This window comes from Rosa rugosa, chromosome 2, assembly GCF_958449725.1.
Source record: "Rosa rugosa chromosome 2, drRosRugo1.1, whole genome shotgun sequence".
NCBI lineage: Eukaryota > Viridiplantae > Streptophyta > Magnoliopsida > Rosales > Rosaceae > Rosa > Rosa rugosa.
In genome coordinates, this window is record NC_084821.1 from 27,948,922 (window position 1) to 27,960,806 (window position 11,885).

General features: G+C 39.4%; 1 long non-coding RNA gene across 1 annotated transcript; it reads right to left on the minus strand.

Annotated features, from left to right (window-relative positions):
- Positions 1-1,633, minus strand: LOC133728532 (uncharacterized). Its single transcript, XR_009855897.1, has 6 exons — positions 1,504-1,633; positions 1,229-1,302; positions 1,029-1,123; positions 535-607; positions 244-330; positions 1-150 (listed from the first exon to the last, which is right to left on the minus strand). It is a non-coding gene; the product is annotated as an uncharacterized LOC133728532 (long non-coding RNA).
- Between the last annotated feature and the right edge of the window lie 10,252 nt (positions 1,634-11,885).

Consider the following 11,885-nt stretch of genomic DNA (forward strand, 5'->3'; position numbering starts at 1 on the left):
TGAAGTACCTTCAGAACTGTTGTCCACTTCAGATATACGAGATGTTGTAGAAGTGTGTGAGGTATCCAAAATGCAGTGTCCCACATCCGGTAGCACAATTTGCTCCTCACTAACTGAAGGTATTCTTTGTAATAATGCAAATGCACTTCCCTGGTCACTTATCTTAGTTAACTCAACTATGATGCAGAAAATCCATAGGTTCAAGAATTAAAAAGAAAAAAGAAAAGAAAATTAGAAAATCACCTGCCAGAAAGAGTAGCAACCATCAACTAACTTATTAGTCCTCCCCTGAAATCCACATTCCTTCCCTTGTCGAAATACCAACCAATCCTAATACAAGAAAAAAGTTAAATTTAAGAAATTACAGAGCATGTTCATAGAAACCATCACAAGAGGAATGCAACAGTGAAATTATACACAGCAGAGTAAAAACAAATTAAAAAAATTACTTGAACAGATTTTTATATCTATATGTATATTATACAGTTAGTTATTATCCAATCTGAACCACACAAAGAAAAGAAAAAATCTTACAATTAGTCTAGGCAAGTCCAAACAATTGACCTCATTGATCAGAATCATTGTTGCCAGCCCACAAAAGGTGTACCTGATGAAAATATTGTCAGATCTATGTAAATGCATTGCTACAGGCATCCACAATGGGCACACATGACAGGTGAGCAGATGGGGGAAGGAAGCCAAAATACATTTCTCTCAAAGGCCACAAAGATAATTCATAATTGACCTTAGTAAGTTTTTCATTTCGCATATAGAATCTTCTCAACTAATTTTCCAAAGACGTGAAAAAAGGTAGAAGACAATTTGACATGTGAGTGAATGGAAGACAGGAAGCCAACAAGACATAGATATTCAACTTTGTCAGAGGATACCGCCCTAAGAGTTTACAAAGATAATTCTATTAGTAAGTGTTTTTTCATGATAAGGTACATCTAATGTCGCATTATTACTCAGGAACAATAATGCTCAAGGACTTTTAAACTAGTTTAAACAGAAGAACCATTACTAACCTTGTATAAGGCTCTGGCCTGCACGCTGCATTGATTGTGATGACTCTACTAAGTTAACTTTCTCCAAGGAATTCGGCCAGACTTCTCATAGTGCCCTACAACATTTGATTTACATTATATCAAAATCACATTACATATAAACAGTAATCCCAAATCTTCACGTCATTCACAATCAAAAGATAACCAGATGAACTTCTCACCAGAAAGCCAAACCCATGCCAGCACCAAAATCCAACACTTCAGCGGGTGAAAAACCCGGCAACCTTCTACAAACCTGTCAAACAACAACAACGCAAACACACTGCTGAACATCAAAGATCAAAACTTCATCAAACTCTCAATCGATACACACCCGAAAAGAACAATAATTTCGCACTCAATTGAAAGCCTGATACTAAAATCAATCTAAGCACTTCATTTCTAGCATACAAAAACACATTTATCAAATTCACAACATAAATCCTTGAATCCATACCTCCTTGAGTACTCTGTGACAAGCAGAGAAGACAACTGGCATTCTGGAGGATTGTATCGATGTCTAAGAGAAAGATATCCATCTATTTACTAAACATGAAGATTATCCAGGAGGATTGGCCACTAGTGCTCAAATTTGAAAGAAAGCCCAATTAGTTTCATATCAAAATTGAACTCCCAATCTAAATATTGACCTCTCATATACAGCCCCGGAACGAGCTGGAGAACGAGTCGAGGTCTTCGATGGCGACTATGCCAAAACCCAAAAATGTTGCTACGGAATGAATCTGTTTCTGCATGTGGAGGTCTTCGACGGCGATGACGAAAGGCTCGAGATCCTTCGGAAGGAGCTGGAGAACGAGTCGAGTCACAGATGGCTAGACTCAACCCCCAATTCCATAGCAGAGAACACTACGCCGACGAAAACCCACTCAATCAAAACAACGAAGCATTAGGAAAAAGGGGAAAATCTAGGGTTTTGAGATGGAGAGAGAAGAGTACCTGACGGCGAGGGGGTTAACGGAGTGGCGACAACGTGCGGGGAGAGGGAGGAGAAGCGCTTGGCGAAGTGGGTGGAAGCGGCAGGGAGTAGTGATCGGCTGTTGCGGTAGAGGGGGTGGCCGGATGGTCGGAGAATTGGACGGTGGTGATGGGTTCTGAGAGCAGAAGAAGAAAAGCGAGAGAATCGGAAGATGAAGAAGAGACGAGTGGTGGAGGAAAGAGAGGAGCGAAGGAGAGGGATTTAGAGGGTTGAAATTAAGTGTGGAATTGGAAACTGGGGAGAGAGGGCCGAGAGAGGTTTCACGAGAGAGAAAGAGAGGCGTTTCAGGGAGGCTATTCGAGAGAGAGGGTTGAGAGTCTTTGTATGTCGTGCTAGGTTTTGTTTTCCTTCTCTCTTTGTTTTCTTTGCACCACAATGTGGCATGGCAATTAAACCTAGAAAAAAATTGTCAAAGTTACTCACACAACAGAAACCTCACCCAACTGTCGTCTGAGAGTCGCACTAAAAATCAAAATGTGAAATCATGGAGGGAAACATGGCGCCTACAGCATTTTAGCTCAAAATGTTGCCGCCCAGTTCCAAGTTCACACAACAGAAAATCTTAATTCTGTTGTATAATTTCCACAGCTTGCACTAGCTAGGCCTATCTTAGGGAAGACATTCAAGCAAGCTTCCTCAAACTTTGGTGCTCAGTTTTTCAATCATACAACGGAAATAGTGAAATCCGTTGTACTTAGTACCCCAAATTTCAATGTTTCAAGAGGCAACCAAGACTCCAAAGTGGAGGGAAATCTGCCGCTAAATTTTTTAAGACTCAGACGACGGACAATACTTAATTCCGTTGTGCAATGTAGTTTTGATAAAAAAGTTATCACTTTATTAACATTCACACAACAGAACATCACTAATACCGTTGTACAATCGAGTTTACTTAAACACACAATGGATGATTTCTGTTACGTTGTGTGATTAGTGTTGTGTGATGCAGTTTTTGGTGTAGTGTAACGAAGAAAATACAGTACACTAGGCTGGAGTTGGATAAGTGGCAGAAGCGAGCTTTCAGGGGCAGGCAGATGCAAATGCTCGGAGTTAGAGCAAGGATGGAAGAGCTATTGGATGTCCATCTAACCGAAGCGGTTGTAGTGGAGAAGAGGCAGTTGTTGGCAACCCATCAACAACTTCTTTCGCAGGAAGAGTGTTTCTGGAAGCAGCGATCCAAAGTTCAGTGGCTAAAGGAGGGGGATCGCAATACCAACTTTTTTCATAGGAAAGCTACAAACAGAAAGCGAAAAAATACACTTTGCGGAATGTATAACGAGGAGGGTGAATGGTGTGAGGATGATGAGGGGATGGAGAAGGTTGTAACCTCTTATTTTTCCTCTATGTTTACTGCCTCCGAGATCGATTTTGAAGCGATGAATGATACCTTGGCAGCGATACAGCCCTGTGTTTCTCAGGTAATGAACGAGCAGTTATGTGCACAATATTCTCAAGAGGAGGTGAAGTGTGCATTATTCCAAATGTATCCAACTAAATCACGGGGGCCAGATGGAATGCCTCCTCTCTTCTTTCAACATTATTGGGATACAGTTGGTGGTGATATTACTGAAGCAGTGCAAAGCTTTTTGTGCACAGGTCAGTTATTGAAGGAGATCAATTTTACTCATATTTGTCTTATTCCAAAGGTGAGTAATCCGGAGCATATGTCTGATTTGAGGCCGATTGCACTATGTAATGTGATTTACAAGATTTGTTCGAAGGTTATTGCTAACAGACTGAAGTTGATTTTACCATCTTTAATATCTCCTTTCCAAAGTGCATTTGTGCCCGGGAGATTGATCACAGATAACATTCTCGTGGCGAATGAAGTGGCTCATTTTTTGCATAATAAGAGAGAGGGCAGTGAAGGTTTTATGGCACTGAAACTTGATTTTAGTAAAGCCTATGATAGAATGGAGTGGAGCTTTCTCAAGAAGGTAATGGAGCGTTTTGGATTTGCTTCTAGTTGGATTGAGATGGTGATGCAGTGTGTCACCACTGTAAAATACTCTTTCTTAGTTCGTGGCAAACCCCGGGGACTTGTTTCATCTAGCAGGGGCTTGAGACAAGGTGACCCATTGTCACCTTATCTATTTCTTCTTGGAGCAGAAGGGTTCTCTGCTTTATTGCAACAAAAACAGATGCTTGGATTATTGCGTGGGATTGAGGTATGTAGGGATGCCCCTGCGGTGAATCATCTTTTGTTTGCAGACGATAGTATGCTTTATGCTAATGCTTCACTCGAAGATTGTTACCACATTCAAGAAGTTATTGAGACATATGGACGGGCCTCTAGTCAATTAGTTAATTTTGACAAGAGCTCGGTTGTGTTTAGTAAAAATGTTTCGGAGTTTATGAAGGATGAAATTGCTAGCCTTTTGGGAGTGGAGGTGGTGGAGTCTCATGAGAAATATTTGGGATTGCCAACGTATGTTGGGAGGAAGAAGACTTCTACTTTTCAATTTATCAAGGATAAACTAGCTAAGAAGTTAGCTAATTGGCAGGGTAAAAAGTTAAGTGGAGCGGGCAAGGATATCCTAATACTAGTAGTTGCTCAGGCTTTGCCTACTTATGCAATGAGTGTCTTTCAACTTACAAAGAATTTTTGTGATGATTTGGAACAAATGTGTGCTCGCTTTTGGTGGGGCAGTACTCTTGATAAGAGAAAAATTCATTGGAAAACTTGGAAGGCTTTGTGTAATCCTAAGGAAGAGGGCGGGTTAGTGTTTCGAAGCTTGTCTGATTTTAACACCGCCATGCTTGCGAAACAAGCCTGGCGTGTGGTACACAATTCTCATTCTTTGGTTGCTCGGATATAAAAAGCAAAATATTTTCCAGATACTTCTTTTTGGTTGGCTGAAGCGGCTTCTGCTCCTTCTTTTTCTTGGAGAAGCTTATTTTCTACTAGAGATTTGCTAAAGCAAAGTTCTTATTGGCAGATAGGGAGTGGTGACTCTGTTAATATATGGACAGACTGTTGGGTGCCTGGGCTTCCTAATTATAAACCAGTTGAGAATGTTGTAGCATCTAATGAGGTGCAGCAAGTTGGTGCTTTGTGTCATCATGCTGGGGGGGTGGAATGAAGGCTTAATTCGAAGGGTGTTTCCCTTGGAGGAGGCAGCAGCTATTTTAAGCGTTCCTTTAAGTACGAGTGTTGTTGATGATAGAGTTGTTTGGCGATTGGAAAAGAATGGTAAATTTACGGTGAAGTCTACCTACCGTTTTGGATTTTCTCTTTCCAACTCTAGAAGTCCATTCCAACTTTCTGTGGGAGTGAGCTTTTGGAAGAAAGTATGGAAGGTAGCTATTCCTAATTCTGCTAAGGTGCATATATGGAGAGTATGTCATGATATCCTACCTTCTTTGGAGAGACTGGTTTCAAAAATGGTGGCATTAGATTCCCAGGTTTGTGCCCTTTGTGCTACTGCCTTAGAGTCTACGTTACATCTTTGCCGAGATTGCCCTTTTACTCAGCAGATTATTCATTCTCATGGAGTGCTTAGCCAGGTATGTTACAGTCCTCACACTACACATCTTGGTTTGCTAGAGTGGTTCCGTTTTTGTGTTCATGAACTATCTCTCAAGGATTTGGGTGATTTGATATATATGCTCTGGGGTATTTGGAAGGAACGGAATTGTAGGATTTGGGAGACTAAAAGTGTTACGGCATCTGAGGTATTGTTCATGTCAATGGCCAGATTGCATGATTTTAGAGCTCATAATTTGAAACCTTCTATTGAGCGTTCAGTGAGAATACATCGTTGGTCTACTCCTCCTGTGGGATGGTGTAAGATTAACGTGGATGGGGCTTATAATCATTCTACAACATGTGGAGGCATTGGTTTTGTGGTCAGGGATAGTTTGGGTTGTTTCATGGCTGGTGGAGGTAAACCATTACAGGGTTTGCTTTGCCCTGAGCATGCCGAGGTGTTGGGGTGTAAGATGGCAATTCAGTTTGCGTTGGAACATGATTTTGTTCCTGCTTTGTTGGAAACTGACGCTCAGTTGGTGCAGAGGCAGTTACAGCATCCGGAGGAACTTAACACTTCTGTGTTGGGTCGTATATATGAGGATCTTCGTTTGGTTATTGAGGATCACTCCAATTTGCAGATTGTGAACATCCATCGAAGTGCAAATAAGGCAGCTCATATTATGGCAGCTCATGCTAGTAGTGCATCTCAAGAGTTTTTTTACTTTTCTTCTCCTTCATTTTTGCTTGCTGCATTAGCAGCTGAAGCTACTGTTTTGTAATTGCTCTCAAGTTCAATAAATTTCTGACCTCCTTTCCTTCAAAAAAAAAAAAAAACCATTCAACCAAAACTATACCCGTAGTTTCTCCATAGTGGCGGAACTAAATAGTTGTCATTAGAGGGGCCAAACAAATTAACAATTACAAAGTTTTTTCACCTGTGATGTTTTATATTAGAAAATAAATTGATTAATCATAACTCTTAGAACAAAAAAGGAAATTAACTAAAAAATGGGAGTAAAGCGATATGTTTTAAAAATATTTAATGCCATTGATTTTGAAATTCTAAATATTATGGTCTCTAACCTCATCTAATTACAATTTATTTAAGGAAAAATTAAATTAGATAGTTTCTAACTTTATTCTTGTATTAAATTGGGAGGCCATGTATAGAAATTTGTTGTGTTTATCTAACTATTTATACATAAATAGAATAATATAAGGAAAATATGACTATTTTTTTCTTCTTCTAATGCATAGATGTCTGTTTTGGTCATTTAACCTACCTACAAATTCTAATTTGAAATATAAAATAATAGGGATGTGTATTAAGTGATTAGGGGTGTGTATTTAAAATTTCTCTTGTAGTTATCTATTATTACGATAAATAGCAAAACATTGAAAATGTCAAATTAAAAAGTATAAAAAAACTGACAAGCCAAAATTGTTCTCATGTTGCCGTTTTGTATTTGGTTCAAAGTGAAAAAGAAAAAAAAAACAAAAACATTATGTGTGGCATGACTAGTCTAATTATAATACTAGTCCCAATTAACACTCACAAACATACTTTTATTTTATTATGCGACAAAAACTAATTTTTCAAAAAAGTCCCTCACAGTGCTCCGCAAAACCCGGACTAGTCGGCGTCTAGGGTTTGCAAACTTGTTCTCGTCCGGTGGCGCTCTTTGTCGGCGGTGGTTCGCCTCGCCGGTGAGGGCGGCTGCCGGACGGGGATTCTAAATATGCCTGGGAGCTTCTTGGAGAAGGTTTTGGCTTGGGATTTGGACCTGGATGGCTTGGTGGCGAGTCCGAACAACGGAGCCTCAGGCCGGTGGTTGTGTGTACAGGGGTGGGGCACCTCATCAAGGGATTTCCAGATCCGGCGAGTCGAAGGTGACTGGGCGGCGGTGGAGGTTTCCTGGATCGGGGAGCACGACGTGGTGCAGTGGTTTCTGTGGCGGCGTAGCTTGGTGTGGGGCTTTTGCCACTCCGGGTGTGGCGGCTGGGGTTGTCGAGGCGTGGGTCGTTGGGACGACGTTGGGGTGCGGCGGAGGAGACCACTGGAACTACGCCGGAGTTGTACGCATGGCCGGTCGGCTGAGGAAGATGAAGTTTGGGCTTGGGCCAAACCAATCTTTGCCGGCCCCGAGTTTTGATCCCTTTCCATGGGGTTGTGGGCTGCTATGGTGGGCTGGGGTTCTGCCCTAGTCCATTGCTATGTTGGGCTAGGGTTTAGGCCTTTGGCCCAACCCTAATGTTTTTAGCTTTTGTCTAATTACGATAGTTTTTCTTTTGTTGGGATTTGCCTATTTACTATGCTCTAGTTTTCATAGTTATAGGCTTGCTTTGAATAAGTGAGCATTGGTTGTCTAATGGGTGGTGCTAGCATACCACGTCCTTAACTTGTCTAGAGATGGCAAGGGAAGGTATGTATCCGTGCCATTCTGGCTTGAGTTGAATGAAATGATTGATTTGGTTAAAAAAAAAACATACTTTTATTATTTATTTCCATATTCAAATCTCGTTTAACACTTTAAATTTTTTTTCTTTCATGAAAGCTTTTGAAGAAAAATATGGAGAGAAATGCATTAAAAATTACTTGGTGAATTGTACAAGAACAAAACTATGATGCAAGAGACAAAAAGATTAGATAAAGATATTTCTCATTAATGTAACAAGATCAAGAAACAAATGATAGAAAATCTTCATGTAACCTAAACGAAACAAGTTTGCGGAGCAACATTTAAGACAAACTAGTCTCAATAACAACAAGATAATGAGCAAATTTAATTCTACAACAATAGCTAAAACGCCAGCAACCAAAAGACATGAAAACTTTGTAGAGGAAAAACTGTTTTTTTTTCTTTTCTTTTGAGGGAAAGGAGGTCAAACTTTATTGAGAATTAGAACCATTACAGATGACAACTATTAGCTGCTAATGCAGCTTGAAGAAAAGGAGGAGCTAAAAATAAAAAGTTTCTTCAGAAATAGAACTTGAATATGCTGCCATGAGATGGGCAACTGTGTTTGCATTCCTCTTTGTATGAGTGGCCTTCAAGTTAGCATGGGAGTCAAGAATTAATCTCAGATCATCAAAGAGCCGTCCCAAAGTTGAGGTGTTGTGACCATCCCTGTTAACAAACTGTCCTTGCAAAACTTGTGAATCAGTCTCCAAGATGGCAGGGAGAAAATCATGTTCCAACACAAATCGATCAGCCAAACTGTATGCTATAGCCTCGGCATGTTCTGGTGAAAGTAAACCAACCAAAGCGTTACCATGCCACCTTCGGCTAGCATATTGCCCCTAAAGCCTCTAACTACATAGCCAGCATTGCCTCTCCTTGAAGTATGATTAAAGGAACCATCCACATTCACTTTAAACCACTCCATTAATATTGAAGGAGCTTTCCAACGTAAAACCCTCCTTACTCGAACAGAACTAGCTTTTATGTTGTGGAAACTTAATTCCTGCAGCCTTGAAAATGCCTTAATCAGAATATCAGCAACCTGACTACTTTTATTCTTCCATTCTCTATTGTTATGTTCTTTCCAGACACCCCATAACAAATACATCAAATCACCAAGACACTTCAAAGAGAGCTATTTTGCGTAGAACCCTAACCATTCCAACCGAGGAAGGTGCAAAGCATGAGAGTTATAACATATATATATACCTGGTATATTACAGTATTGGACTGATCGAAGCAATTTCTTGGTGATTGAACAGTCACGACACAAGTGTAAAGTAGTTTCAACAGCATTAGAACAGAGAGGGCAGATCATTGTTTCCAAGTCCACTCTCCTGGACACCAAACGTTCCGTAGAGGGCAATATGCAATGACAGACTCGCCACATATGGATTTTAGAAGAGCTCGAAATTTTCACTTTCCACATTTTCTTCCAGAAACTTGTACCCACTGTGAGATCAAAAGGATAGCGAGAAGAGGAGGTAGAAAATGAAAAATGATAAGCAAGGAGTTTACTGTGAACTTACCACTCTTATCAAGATGCTAGACAGCTCTATCTTCTACAACTCTTGTAGATAATGGAATAGCTAATATGGCATTAGCCTCCTCTACCAAAAAATTAGTCCGGACTAAAGCAGCACACTCCTGTACTGCTCATCGATCAAATCACTCACAAAATGAATATTATGTGACACAACCTGATCATTACTAGGTTTGAAATTTGGTACACCCGGAAGCCAGGAATCATTCCATACATTCACATCTCTACCATCTCCTAGCTGCCAATAGGTACCCTTCCGTAACATATCTCTAGTTTAGAAGATGATGTGCTCATGTTATCCTATATTTCTTTGCCTCTTAATCTTGGTATATATGCTTATTTCTCTTTATTTATGATTCATTTATGTTATTTTAGTATTTCTGTAGGTTTGTTTCATAGAAAGATGAAAAGAAGTTTAAATGAGCTAACTAGGATTGAAAGGAAATGCATGTGTAATCCCATGTCCCAGAATCTGCCTGTGCAGAACATCCTATTTCAACGAATTACTGGGAGTTACTCAGACTGAATCAGACAATGAGTCTTATATCATTGGAAAGCTACGGATGTCTACTTTCTGTAGAATTTTACATATCTCAATTTCGATACTTCTAGAGAAAGTTATGATTGTTTGATTGAAGATATGTTAAAACAGGAAATCTGCTCGGGAATTTACAAACATTTGTGGAGAACTTAAGTTTCGTGGCACAAGATCGTCAATCCTAATGTTTCAAGGAAGTTAATTCAGATGAGGATTCAAGGATGTACTTATTCCTACTTTTACTGAAGAGATTTCAAGGTTTTCCCATACCAAATCAAGAAAGGAATATAACGTCTTACAAGGAAACTTAAAAGCCGAAGATGAGAATCGACCCTATATAAGGGAGCATGAATTTCACATGAGGACATCTCCGGAGCACATTGAAGATGCCTAAGGAGTAGAGACGACTCATCCAACTTCCATTTTTTTCCCTTTCCATTCTCTTTATGTTTTTGCTAAACCTTTTTCTAAGGGTTAAGATGATGTCTTAGCATGATTGTTTATGTACCTTGATATTTTATTCATGGATTTATAGATTCTTTATGATGATGAATGCTTAATCACTATTTGGATTTATGCTTTCGTTCTTTGATTGATCACCTTAGGGGTTTGGATTTAGTCATTGGAAGACAAATTTGAAGTAGAGATGCTATATAATTTGATTGGCTTCTTGTGATTAAGTGTGGTAAATTACATTATTACTTGAAAAAGAATAACGGTTTGCTTGATTCTCTTGTTTTCTAGAACATAATGAATCCTTGCATGTTAAATTTATACCTGAGAAGGATAGACTGCATAGCTAGGGTATAAGATCTTTACATGAGAGGGAGAGCATCATACACTTGAGGAAAACTATGGTCTAGAGTACTGAGAAGGACTTAGATACGAGAATTATCATATAGAGAAACAAAATAATCTGTTAGTTTTGCATCGAAACATAAATAGGATTGTTAGTGATTGATTCCGAAACCCTAGGTTCCATCATCTTTGCTGTTCAACTTATAAACTTTGTTTGTTTGTTTGTTTCTTTATTTTCACACAATTTCTTTATTTGAAAACCTCAAAACCATATATCTTTTTCTTAATTGTTTATGTGATTTGTGTTCTTAATTTGAATTAATTGAGTTAGGATTTAAATTGATTATCAATCCTCGTTTGAAATGACCTCGTACTTGCACACTATACTAACGACGATTCGTGCGCTTGCGAGTTTTAATTAAAATTTCATAACAGAAGATACTTCTCCATGAATTAGACGGTGAAGCATGAGGTCCCATAGTCCAAAGAAATCTTCTGGAAAGTAGTGAGCCTTAAAAATCCGAGCATTCAAAGAAAGAGGTTGAAAAACCACCCTCCAAGCCTGCTTAGCTAGAATTGCATTATTAAAATCAGTCAAACTACGAAACCCTAATCCCCCTTCCTCCTTAGGGTTACTAAGAGCTTTCCAAGTTGTCCAATGGATTTTTCATTTATCCACAATAGTACTTCTCCACCAAAATCAAGCATACATTTGCTCTAGATCTTCACAAAAGCTTTTCGTTAGCTGAAAGACACTCATAGCATACATAGGAAGAGCTTGAGCCACAACCCTTATAAGAATGTCCTTTCCTGCTCTGCTTAAAAGCTTGCCTTGCCAATTAGAAACTTTCTTGGCCAAATTCTCCTTGATGTACTGAAAAGTAACTGTTTTTTTCCTCCCCACATAAGTAGGCAGCCCCAAATATTTTTCATGAGAGACAACAATTTCAACACCCAAGAGACTAGACACATCCTCCTGCAGATACTCTGGAACATTTTTACTGCAAACCACAGAGCTTTTCTCAAAAT